Source organism: Muscardinus avellanarius (assembly GCF_963383645.1).
Source record: "Muscardinus avellanarius genome assembly, chromosome: 1".
NCBI lineage: Eukaryota > Metazoa > Chordata > Mammalia > Rodentia > Gliridae > Muscardinus > Muscardinus avellanarius.
The window spans coordinates 80,253,217-80,266,953 of NC_137786.1; the positions used below are offsets into that span (position 1 = coordinate 80,253,217).

The 13,737-nt window shown below is 37.3% G+C and overlaps 1 protein-coding gene across 3 annotated transcripts in view; it reads right to left on the reverse strand.

The window, feature by feature from the left end:
* Positions 1-13,737, reverse strand: part of KIAA0825 — a gene marked incomplete at both ends in the record, with an annotated part of 378,820 nt that overhangs the window by 105,024 nt on the left and 260,059 nt on the right. The gene's annotated exons all lie outside the window — the stretch shown is intronic.

The window sequence follows — 13,737 nt, forward strand, 5'->3', positions numbered from 1 at the left end:
TCATTTTGACCTCCACAACTGTCTCTCAAATCTAAGCCTGTCATTTTCTTTCTGGAAAACTACTTGATTTCTTCTTTCTTTCCAATTAAGATTCATTTCCCCCTCACTTCTGCCAGAATAGGATTCCTGTGCTTTTGGCCCTACCTTCCCTTCTCACTCCATACACTTTCTCCATTGGTGATAATTTTCTCCCATTTTTTTCAACAATCACCTGCACATTAAGGACTCCCACATTTATTTTTCAGTCATGATAGTCATCCCGAGTTTCTAGTAGGAAACTCAACATGCCCCAAGACTGACTTATATCTTTGGCCAAAACTTTCTTCTTAATAGTGTGCCTCACTCTGTTAATGCCATCACCTATTCTCCAAGAATCAAGTTAAAAGCATTGAGTGTCCTCCACCCCAGTATGTTAATTCAGTTTCCAATTCTGACAAAAGTTCTCAAATTGTTGACTCTCTTTTCATGCCTGCTATACTTCTATACTTTTGTTATCTCTGACTTGATAAGTCCAGTCTTGTAACATCTATTTTACTGGTCAGCAGTATTTCTACCTCCAGATAATCTCTTAATATGGTAGGATAATCTTGTATTAAGAATCCTCTACTCAATTATCAAAGTATAGGGTATAGGCATTATTGCGATCTGATTCCAAATGATGTTTCCAATCTTGTCTTTGACCACATTTTCTGTGTTTCCTACCTTCTTGCCACAATGAACCACTCTCTATTTTCAAACAGTGCCAAGTTTTTTCCACATCTCTGTGTTTTTGCCAATGCAATTTCCTCAGCCCAGCATATGCCTTCCCCCTTTCCATCTGGCCAGCTCCTATGGCTCCTTTCATTCAATCTCACAAGTCATCTCTTACATGCAATCTTTCTCTCTGCCTCCAAGCTGAGTTAACCGATTGCTCATCTGCATTCTGATAACACAGCAACACACATATAACAGTGTGTTATGACCAGCGTTTTAGGATAGTTATACTACATATCAAATTGCAAAGCTGAGCTGGTGATACAGGCCTGGAATTCTAGCATTTGGGAGGCTAAGACAGGGGGTTTGCAGATTCCAGGTCAGCCTCAGCCACTTAGATGCTCAAGACCCTGTTTCAAAATAAAAATAAAAATGGCTGGAGATGTAGCTCAGAGGTACAATCTCTCAGGGTTCAATCCCTGATTTTTTTTTAAAGCACAAAGTTGGTTCAATGGTTAAACTTTGAGCTTAGTAGTTAAAAGTATGAATTCTTTGATTCCTCCAGTGCCTACCACAAAGACTGGTACATACTAAAAACTTAATACATGTGCAATGATTGAATAAATAGATAACTTCCTATGTCTTTGCTTTTCCATATCAAAGTTAACTATAGTACTCTGACTTTAATTCTTTGGGAAAGATCCTCAAGAGTGGCATAGTTGGGTCACATGGTGATTCTATTCCTAAGCTTTTAACTAGGAGGATCACAGGTTTAAGGCCAGCCTCAGCAACTTGTAAGACCCTTGGCAACCTAGGGAGACTCTGTTTCAAACAAAAATAAATATATAAAAGGGCTAGGGGTATAGCTTGGATTTAACATGCCTCTGGGTTCAATCTCCACTACCAATATAAATAAATAAATAATAAACAAATAAATAAAGTATCATTTGCCCTTTTCACTGAGTTGAAATTTGTACTGATGTAAAGGCAAGGAAGAATGGAACCACTGGTGCCTTATGCAAACCAGTGCAGTGGCACCAAACCCACTGCCTTCTCCATTGATGTGTGGTTATAGTTGTTTATTTATTTATCTATTGAAGTAATTTTATTGGTACATTGTAATTCTACAACACAGTGAGATTCAAAGTGATATTTAGCTCAGTGGTAGGGTGCTTGCCTAGCAGGCATGAGGCCTTGGGTTTAATTCCTGGTACTGCAACAACAAACAAGCAAGTACTTATATTTTAAAAAAATTCCTACTTGAAATCAGTTTCACTGTGGAATGCCCTTGATGAAGCAGAAAAAAAGAATCTATTTTATTGTATCTTTCTCCTTGAGCATACCTTTTTAATGCTGAGCGTGATGACCGGGGAGGTACACATAAAACTGGGTACTCAGGGAAAAGCACTGTGTAGCTGAGGTTTGGGTACGACTAGCCACTCTGTCATGGAATACCAGCTTTGCATATAACAATAACTGACAGGTATTCAACAGACATTTTCTCAAAACTCTACATAGTGTTTCTGTCATTTCAAGGAAAATGACTGACAGTGTTTCTTGCCAATGATAAAATGTGAGCACCCAAGCAAAATCAGAAAACTTATATCTGCTACCATAAATTCACCATCTTTTTAAAATTAAATCTTTCTCTGATGATATCAGTAGTGACATTAACAATTATAAATTTGGGATATTAGATAATTAAATGTACAAATACTTGAAGATATTTATTTACAAATATTTAAAGCTCCGCGAACCAACTGCTCCCAAATGAACACAGATTTAAGAGCAGCCCCAGCAAATGAGCAAGGTCCTCAGCAACTTATAACAACACATGGCATTACTAAATCTTACACAGTAAAATACCCATGCAAAATACAAGATATGTAAACATTGCAACTAACCTTCAAGAAACTACCACTTGTTGAGTTTTGGTGTAGTATTAAAAAAGAATGGTCCCAGTTACCGGAAGTGGTAAATTCTCTTTTCTAATTATATATCTGTGTGAAGCCCAATTTTTTTTTCTTTGTATAATTCAACCAAAGCAATGTATCTAAACAGATTCAATAGTAGAAGCAGATAAAAGAATCCAGTTGGTATTAAAACAAAAATGTAGCCGGGCATGGTGGTGCACGCTTGTAATTCCCGCACTTGGGAGGCGGAGACAGGAGTATTGCGCAGGTTCGAAGCCAGCCGCGATGGCTTAAGAGACCCTGTTTCCAAATAAAAAAATACAAAAGAGGTCTGGGAGTGTAGCCCGGAGGTAGTAGGGCTTCCAGGAACCCCAACCCCAGTACCACCAAACAAAAACAAAAACAAAAAATGTATTATGTTAACATGTAATATCCATACTTTTATCTTTAAGATAATTAAATACTTTTAAAGCTTCCCAGTTTTAATTTCTAGAATGGTACCTACTGCCAGATTTACACAAACTAAAGTTCTTTGGGGTCCTCAATAATTTTTAAGAATGTAAAAGTCCTGGTGCTTGGGATTATGAAACAGGAGGATCACAGGTTCAGAGCCAGTAAATGATAACGTGGTAAGACTCTGTTTCAAAGTTAAAAAAAAAAAAAATTAAAAAGACCTGAGAGTATAGCTCAGAGGTAGAATGCCCCTGGGTTCAGTCCTTAGAACTACACATATGCATACAAAAATAATTTAAGAGTCCTGAGATTAAAGATTTTAGAATACTAGAGTAGATAATAAATATATGGTACATTTGTGGATCAATATAAAGGAATCAAAGAGGGTATGATTATATAAACTTGGTTATGTGAGTGAGACTCACTTCTCTGTTTACTCAGCCTCAAATGCCTCACTGCTCCCGTACTCATCACGACAGTGAGAAACACATAAGGAAGAAGCACAATCCAGAGAATCCTGCAAAGTGTTCCAGCAGACAAACCAAGAGAAACTCAATTTAATTAATTAATTTTGTGGTACCAGGGACTGAAACCAGGAGCATCTTACCTCTGCACTACACCCCCCAGTTCTCTCTCTCTCTCTCTCTTTTTTTTTTTTTTTTTCATTTGGAAACAGGGTCTCATTATGTTGCAGAAGTTAAGATGAACTAGGCCTCACTAAGTTGCCGAGTCTGGCTGTAGACCTGCGATTCTTCTATCTCAGTTTCCCAAGTAATGGGATAACAAGCGTGCACCACCACACCTGAATTAGTTTTGTTTTGAAGCAGGATCTCATAAGGTTGCTCAGAGTCTTCCTAAATTGCTAAGGCTAGCTGCAAACCTGCAATCCTCCAGTCTCACCCTCCCAAGTACTAGGATTACAGGCATGTGCTATCTTGCCTGGCTGGCAGGAGTAATTATTCTTTAACCACTGCCTGTCAAAAAGCATTCATAAAGTAAACATTTTCCTCACCTTCCTCTGATTCTGAATATCAGACAAGATTTTTTAAGAACTCGTGCACTTTCCTTCAAGAGGCTTTAAAAAATACTAGTTATGAGTCCAGCTCTCACGGTATGCTTTCTGGGAGTCTGGATCACCAAGCCTGCAGTACTGGAAAGTAGCCAGTGTGCTGGCGTTGAAGCTGCTGTCAGAATACAACTCTTCTGGGCAGATGGTGGGGGAAGGGTGGCCGCAGAGCCCTGGAGCAGCTGCTGTGCATGGAAGCAAAGTGAGGCTACGGGAAGGGGGGCAGCAACACTTCAGGGTGCACTGAATTATAATGTAAAAAATGTGGCAAAGTTGTTGACTGCTAGAAACCACAGCAGCCGACAGACTGGTCTGCTATGCTGCAAATAGAAATGGGGTGGTTCTTTCTGAGCAAAGGCATCAGGCCAAATAAAACTAAGAGGCAACTAGCAGCTGTAGCCCCAAATCAAAGGGGGGGGGGAATCTGTAATGTATTCTAAGGTAAGGACTGTTGGACATACTCCGCCTGTCTGTTCAGTAGTCACCTTCTCACAGGTAGATGTCAGGAGCTCAGACTTGAAAAATGAAATATTCTGATCAACAAATAGTGGCACTCAGTTACTCATTAATAATTTTTTCCTTGAGAGATTCCATTCATATTTTATTTGTGTGTTGTTTTTTAGCCTGATGTTCTAACTATTCTTGTGCAACTCTGATTCTTCTGTCTCCAGAACAAGCTTATTGAAGTCACACATTTGCCCCTTAAACTACACAGCACAATGCATAGTAGGTGCTCAATAAATATTGTTGACTAGATGAAGAATAAAATTAGCAAAATGGCCCAAAACCTGCTTTCATATCTTTGTCTGTTTGTCCATATGACATATATTTATCCAGCCCCTATCATATACTAGGTACTATGCTAGGTCATATTGCTTTTTATGTTAAGATAAACTAGATACAGCAACTTCCCTAAGGATTCCATAGTTCAATAATCTAAATTAGTCTCTTTACTGAGAACTAAATAAAAATATACTACATATTTTCTTTCTAACTACATTCATCATACAACCAATTTCCAGAAGTGATCAAATAAAAAAGTATAAAATATTCCTTTCTCTAACCTATTAATTAATCTGTCTTCAATTAGATTAATCAATTAAAAAATCCCTGACTTAGAAAAATATGATAAACTCTACTGCAATTTGGAACTTAGATTTAATATATAACATATTGCTTATTTCAAGGAAATTTGTATGATTCACACGTAGCTCAGGGTCATGTGCCCACTTCTGAACCAACCATAGAGGCCAAGGGGATGGAATAATTGACTTTCTTGGTGTACATATAGAATATAATCCTTAAAGCTCTGCTCTTTTCGCTGTGGGGTCCCCAGAACCTGGCACAGTTACTAGCACAGATCACCTAGTCTATAATACTCATCGACTGAGAGAAGGCACCAAGCATAAGCTTAGGATGCAACTTTTCTGTTTCACTAAATGTCCTCCTACATTGATAAGCTGTGTGGCCCTACAGTTTTCCTGTTTGCTTCAAATCATAGGACTAACATTCCAACAGAAAGGCATGGGTAAAAGTTTCCTCAACAAGACCCCAAAGGCACAAGAAATTAAAATGAGAATTAATATGTGAGACTGCATTAAATTGAAGAGCTTCTGTTCAACAAAGGAAATTATCAAGAACTTCATCAGAGAGCTGACAGAATGAGAGATTTTTGCTAGCTGCTCTTCTGATCAAAGATTAATATTTAGAATATACAAAGGACTCAAGAAATTCACTCCTAAAAATAAACAACACAATAAAAAATGGGCAAGTAAACTAAATAGATACTTCATAAAAGAAGAAATATAAATGGCTAATGAATAAATGTATGAAAAAATGTTCAACATCATTAGCAATCAGAGAGATGCAGCCGGGTGTGGTGGTACACGCTTGTAATCCCAGTGCTTGGGAGGCTGAGACAGGAGGATTACAGGTTCATGGCCAGCCTCAGCTACTTAGTGAGGCCCTTTGCAACTTAGTGAGACCTCATTTCAAAATAAAAAATAAAAAAATAGGGCTTGGGGTATAGCTCCAAGGTAGAATGTCCCTGAGTTTGATTCCCAGTCCAAGAAGGAAGGAAGGAAGGAAGGAAGAAAGAAAGAAAGAGAGATGCAATTCAAAACTACTCAATTGAGCACGGTGGCTCGTGCTTGTAATCCCAGTACTTGGGAGGCTGAGAAAGGAGGATCTTAGTTCTTGGCCAGCCTCAGCTACTTAGTGAGGTGCTTTGCAACTCGGTGTGACCCTGTCTCAAAATAAAAAAAAAAAATGAGGCTGGGGGTGTAGCTCAAAGGTAGATGCCCCTGAGTTCAATCCCTAGTAACACACACACACACACACACACACACACACACACACACACACACAGAGAAAAAAAACTACTCGGAGATTTTGCTTAAGCCCAATTAGAATGGCAATCATTAAAAACACAAACAATAACAAATGCTGGTGAGGATCAAGTAGGAACTCTGATACATTTTTGGTGGGATTGAAAATTAGTGCAATCACTTTGGAAAACAGTGTGGAAGATCCTCAGAAGAATGCAAATGAACCTACCATATGACCCAACTATACCACTCCTGGGTATCTACCCAAAAGAATGGAAAACAGACTACCAGAGTAATGCATGTATATTCAGGTTTATAGCTGCACAATTCACACTTGCCAAACTGTGGAACCAGATGAGATGTCCATCAACAGATGAATGAATTACTAAACTATGGGAAATATACACAATGGAATTGTACTAAGCCATAAAGAACAAAATTATGTCATTTTGCAAGAAAATAGATGGAACTAAAGAACATTGTTAAGTGAGATTAGCCAGTCACAAAAAGTCAAACGTCATATGTTCTCACTATGTGGACGCTAGGGAGAAATTGGGACACAGGAGGGACTCCACACAAAGGAGGAGAAAAGAAACTTTAGTTGAGGTGAAGAAGGGGACCTAACTGAGGAAGATGGACAGGGGAAGAGGGAAAAACCAATAGTCATGATGTACAAAGACAAACTTATCAAAGCCAGTCACTGTGCTGACCATGGAAAGGAGGGAAGAGGGAGAGAATAGGGTGGGACCTGGGAGAGGGCTAAATAAGTGCTGTGTGCATGTATGCCTTTATCACCCTAAATTTCAACAAGATGTATGATTAAATTGTACCAATTTTAAAAAGTGACACACACACACACACAAAGTTTAAACCCAAAACTGAACACACAGGGAAATAAATTTTATTTCTGAGTTGATAAGCAGAGTTGTCTCTAATATTAAAAAAAAGTAAGTTTTTTTAACCTGTATCCTACATAAACATCTTGGATAGTATTATGGGTTGGATCTTAAATGTCCCCCAAAGGTTCATGTATTGCAAATTGTTCTCCAGATGATGGCACTACTGGAAGGTGGTAGAAACTTAAGGAGATGGAAATAGGAGTATAAGAAAAAACTAAACAAAAAACAAATTCTGCCCTGCCATATGCTAGCCATTAAATTTTTGCTTTGTTTCTTTATCTGTAAAATAGAAATAATACTAGTACTTATCTAGTAAAGTTTTTTTGCTAGTATCAAATCAATAAATACACATAGATATTATTTTATACTGCCTTATACCTTGTAAAAACTCAAAAATATTACTTTGTAATCAGATTTGTTTATATATGTATATTGAGAGATATTTATTATTATAAGCTCATATTAATTAGCTAAAATGTAATAGTATGCCGGGCGTGGTGGTGAACGCTTGTAATCCCCATGCTTGGGAGGCGGAGACAGGAGGATTGTGCAGGTTCAAAGTCAGCCACGCTGGCTTAAGAGAACCTGTTTCCAAATAAAAAAATAAAAATGGGTTTGGGAGTGTAGCCCGGAGGTAGAAGGGTTTCCAGGAACCCCAGTACCACCACAAAAAAAAAAAAGAAAAAGAAAAAGAAAATGTAATAGTATAAGATTCCTGAATATTATCCCACAAATAAAATATTTAGTTTTTACTAAAACCATAAGTTCCTCTTACGTTTCTGTATGTCCTACAGCCATGCCAAGATGTCTCCAAAAATTTATAACTCCCAATAACTAAATATACAGATATCGATAGGCATGAAATCCCAAAGAACTCTAAAAGTTAATGGTTAAAAATGATTAATGGGCTAAAGAAAAACACAAGTAATGAACTAAGAGAGAAAATGAAGGAAAATATATGAAAAACCAGAACAAAAAATCCAAACAGAAATCTAAACCAAAAAAAAAAAAACCACAATAAATGATCTCAACTCTTCAATTAAATGGCATACACTGGAACAGTGGATTAGAAAGCAAGATCCAAATATATATTAACTGTAAGAGACATCCTTTATAGGCAAAGACATCCATAAGCTGAAAATGAAAGGATGGAAACTAATATTCCATGTAAATGGAGCCTGAAAGCAAATAGAAATAGCTACTCTCATATCCAATATGGCAGAATTAAAACTAAAATGAATCAGAAGAGACAGACAAGGTCACTTCATACTGGTAAATAAGATATAATGAGAGCAAACACATATGTCCCAAATGTCAGTGTGCCTAATTACATAAAACAAATAATACTTGGCATAAAGGCTTGGATGGACTACAGTGATAATACCGGGTGATCTGAAACATTTCTCTCTCAGATAGGTCATTCAGACATAACATTTAGTAGAGAGACTTCAGGCCTAAAAATACTGTAAGTAAAATCAACCTAACAGGCATATGTTAAACATTTTATCCAACAACAGCTGGATTCATTTTGTTTTCAGTTGCTTATAAAACATTCCCCCAAACAGAAATATTTTAGTTCACAAAGCAAGTATCAGCAAAAAAAGATATAATTCCCTATACCTTATCAGATCATAATAGAATGAAATTAGAAATCAACAGCATAGAAAAATGATAGAAACTACGTAAGTCATGGAGATTAAATGACACATGTTTCACCAGTGAGTGGGTCATAGATGAAATTAATGAAAACATTTAAATTTCCTAAAATCAAGTAAGACTAGAGATACCACATGTGAAAACCTCTTTGAGTCCAAACCAATTCTAAAACCAGTAGAAGGAAGTAAATAAATGAGTCAAAATTAATGAAAGTGAATAAAAATAATATGAGAAGTCAATGTAACAAACGGTTTTTTAAACATAAAAACAAAATCTATAAACCCTTAGCCAAACTAACCAAAAGAAAGAAAATTCAAATTAATAAAATAAGAGATGAAAAATATATCACTAGAAACATCAAAGAAATCCAGAGAATCAGTAGGAACTATTTTTAATCCTATATTCCAATAAATTAGAAAATCTAGTAAAAATAGAAAATTTCTAGACACATAGAACTTACCAAAAGTGAACCAAGAGAATGTAGAAAACTTAAAGACAGTCATAAAAAAGCAATGAAAATGAAATTGAAGAAGTAATAAAAAGTCTTTCAACAAAGAAAAGCCCAGGGCCAGATTGATTTTCAGCTGAATTCTACCAAACTTTTTGTTAAAGAACTAAAGCCAATGTCCCTCAAATTATTCCATGAAATAAGAGGAGGAAGCACTTCTAAGTCCATTTTATGAAGCCCGTATCAATCTAATACCAAAACTAGATAAGAACACATCAAAGAAAGAAAACTATACATCAATATTCCTCATGAACACAGACACAAAAACCTTTCATAAAATGTTAACAATTCATATTTAAAAACACATTAAGACTGCCGAGCGTGGTGGCGCATGCTTGTAATCCCTGCGCTTGGGAGGCAGAGACAGTAGGCTGGCTTAAGAGACACTGTTTCCAAATAAAAAATATAAAAATGGGTCTGGGAGTGTAGCTCAGAGGTAGAAGGGTTTCCAGGAACCCCAGTACCACCAAAAAACCCCCCACACATTAAGAAATCTGGGTGTGGTGGTACACGCTTGTAATCTAAGTACTTGAGAGGCCGAGACAGGAGGATCGCAGGTTCACAGCCAGCCTCAGCTACTTAGTGAGGCCCTCTTCAACTTAGTGAGACCATGTTTCAAAAATAAAGAAAAAATAGGGCTGGGGCTGTAGCTCAGGGGTAGAATGTCCCTGGGTTCAATCCCCAGTACTACAAAAAATAATAAAAAAAAACATTAAGAAGATAATACGTCATGATCAACTTGGATTTGTTCCAAGGGTGCAAGGCAAGGATCATTCAACAGATGCAAATCAGTAAGTATAATTGATCACATAAATAGGACTAGGAACAAAATTCACATGTTCATCTTGATGGATGCAGAAAAAGCATTCTAAAATATTCAGCACCTATTCATGTAAAAACATCAATGACATTTTGGATAGAAGAAACTTACCTCAGCAAAATAAAGGCTATAGATGACAAACCCAAAGCCAACATCATACTAAAAAATGAAAAACTGAAAGCATCTTTTTTCTAAAATGTGGAACATGACATCACCATTCTTATTCAATATAGAACATGAAATTTTAGCCAGAGTAAGATAAAAAAAATAAAAAGGATACAAATAGGAAAGGAAGATATTAAATTATTATTGTGTGTAGATAATATAATCCCATATTTAGAGGACCCCCCCCAATAAAGCTACCTGAAGGCTTCTTGATCTGACAAATTCAGTAAAGCAGTAGGATATCAAATCAGTGCACAAAAGTCAATAGTTTTTCTATACACCAACACCAATAATCTGCCAAAAAAGAAATCAGAAATACAATTCCATTTGCAGAAGCCTGAAACAAAACAAGACAACAACAACAAAACCTAGGAGTAAATCTAGCCAAGAAGATGAAAGACTTCTATAATGAAAATTATAGAATATTAAAGAAAAAACTGAGGAAGACATTTGAAGATGATGGAAGATTCCCAATTTCTTGAATAGGCAGGATATTGTTAACATAGTCATACTATCAAAAGTGACCTACAGTTTCAATCCAATCCTCATTAAAATACCAGTGTCTTTAACAGCACAATTGACAATAGCCAAATTATAGAACCAACCTAGGCGTCCATCAACAGATGAAAGAATTACAAAATTTCAGGAAATATACACAATGGACCTCTACTCAGCAGTGAAGAAGAACAAAGTTATGTCATTTACAGGAAAATGGAGGCATCTGGAGAACATTATTTTAAGTGAGATTAGCCACTCACGGAAAATGAACGGTCGGTGTTTTCTCTAATGTAGAAAAGCTAGGGAGTAATTGACAGCAATGTAGAAAAGCTAGGGAGAGATGACAGAGGAGAAATGTCAGTAGAGCCAGGGAGGAGGTCTAAGGAAAGGAAAGAAGGGAGACTGTGGTTCTTTCATGAAAATACTAACATCGACAATCTGTACAGATGTGAATATGTCAATATAAATCTCAGTACTCTGTATTGGAAAAGGGGAAAATGGGGGGTTGGGGGGAACACCAAGTGCTATGTGCATGTATGTCACTGTTGACATAATTAACATTATGAGGCTCTAATGCACCGATAAAAACATATAAAAAGGCGTTCAAATTATCACATGACTCAGCTACACCACTCCTCAGTTTTGACCTAAAAGATTTCAAGTCAGCACATTGTACAATATATTCATATATATATTTAATGCCGTGTAGGTCATAATAGCCAAGTTCTGGAACCAGCCTAGGTGCTCATCAACAGATGAATGGCCAAAGAAAAGGTGATGAACATGCACAGTGGAGTTTTCATCAGCCGTAAAGAAAAACAAAATGATGTCCTTTGCAGGCAACTGGAGAGAACTGGAGAGCATGATGTCAAGTGGCAAAAGCCAGTCTCCAATAGTCAGGGTCTCATGTTTTCTCTCCCATGTGGCAGCTAGAGAGAAAAGGAGTGGGGCAGATATTTTATGAAAATAGAAGGAAGTCCAGTAGAGCAGAGTAAGGACGTCAGGGGAGGGAGGAGAGAAGGGAAAGGGGAGGCACTGGGAAATGGCACTGACCAAATTATGTTATGTAACTACATGAATATATTAGAATAAATCCCATTATTATGTGTAATTATGATGCATCAATACATTTTGTGTGTGTGTGTGGTACTGGGGTTGGAACCCAGAGGCTTTCTACCTCTGGGCTCTACTCCCAGAAACAGGGTCTCACTAAGTTGCTGAGAGCCTCACTAAGTAGCTGAGGCTGGTCTCGAACCTGCTCAATCCTCCTGTCTCAGCCTCCCAAGCGCAGGGATTACAAGCATGTGCCACCACGCCAGGCATCAATACATTTTTAAGACATTGACTAAAAGCTGATAATCTAGAAAGAAGAATAGAAAAGATATACAGATATGACACAAAGGAAAACCCCTGTGTACTTGTGCAGAGTTGTTGGAATAAAGTTCATTTTCCACTGCAGGAATCAGGAAAGGCCCCCAGGAGGAGGTGACCTTTGCGATAGAGCTCAAAGGAATTGTGGAAACTGTATTTCTTGCCAGGATTTAATCTCATTAACATAAAGTAATGTGCTTCCTCCTCCTTCTGAAGATGAACTTTACAAATCCTTTATTATCTTGTTCTAAAAATATATATCTTCAAGAAGCAACACACTGCCTCAAATGGAGTTACTAGCAGACAGAATATGATTACTACTAATAATAGTGTTTTTGTTAAGCCCAGGGCCTAGCACACATTTGGTACTCAAAATATTTTGGCCGAATGAATGGATGAACGGCTATCTGAAAGAACAAGTACTATGTTGACATGTTAATGGGTAAGGAATGAGATTCCTGTGGTCATGTAGTGTCAACTTAAAAGACATCACTAAATGTTGTCTGTGACATGTTGTTTCTCTACAGGTTCACACGGGGCCAACTTGCTCCCTCAGGTAATCCTGAGAGGCTCATCAGTAGCATCCTTTACACAGCTCCCATTGGGTGTAATGAAATCCAACCTGGCATCTACCACACCCTCGGTCTTTCAGTGTAAAACAAAGCGCAGCTTCCCCCACAGAGCATCCTGATTAAACAAATTAACTATGGCGCTGCCTGCAAGTACACACGCTAGAGTGCAGGAAATGAACAGATACAATGGCCAAGTCTGTATTTAATTTTAATTAAATTTCATTCTGTAGCTCAATTAATCCACATCTCCAAATGTCAGCAGGACTTAGCAAATGGAATGACATCTGCTGTACCGCACAGGACCATAAAACCTTCACTGCATGCGAGGTCTCTGGAAGCACACCAGGAAAAATGAAATATCTTTATTAAGTGTGTAGTAATGTATAGAACTCTAACTCAGAGTATAATGAAAGAACATAAACTAGGAAAGAAAATTGGACTAAGAACGTGAGTGGTTATGGGCATGGCAAATATTGCTCAATATCCTGCCTTGGTGTTATTTATTGTTTTAAAGTTGCCTTTGACTTTATAGCTATTTCCTCTAATATTTACCTGGTGGGCTTCCCAATTGCTCATGTTGATTTTCTTTTTCTTTTCTTATCTAACACAGACTTCTTTCCTAAGAAAGGAAAATTAGTAGAATAGGGATGATCTTTCCACAGGGAATATGAAAAAGATGAGATTAGCTATACAAAACCATTTTTTACAGGAAACCAGAAGTGCAGCAGAGAGTGTGGGACTGGCATGGCAAGATGAAGATTTTTTTCCCACTTATAGATAGGAGATATTTTTTCTT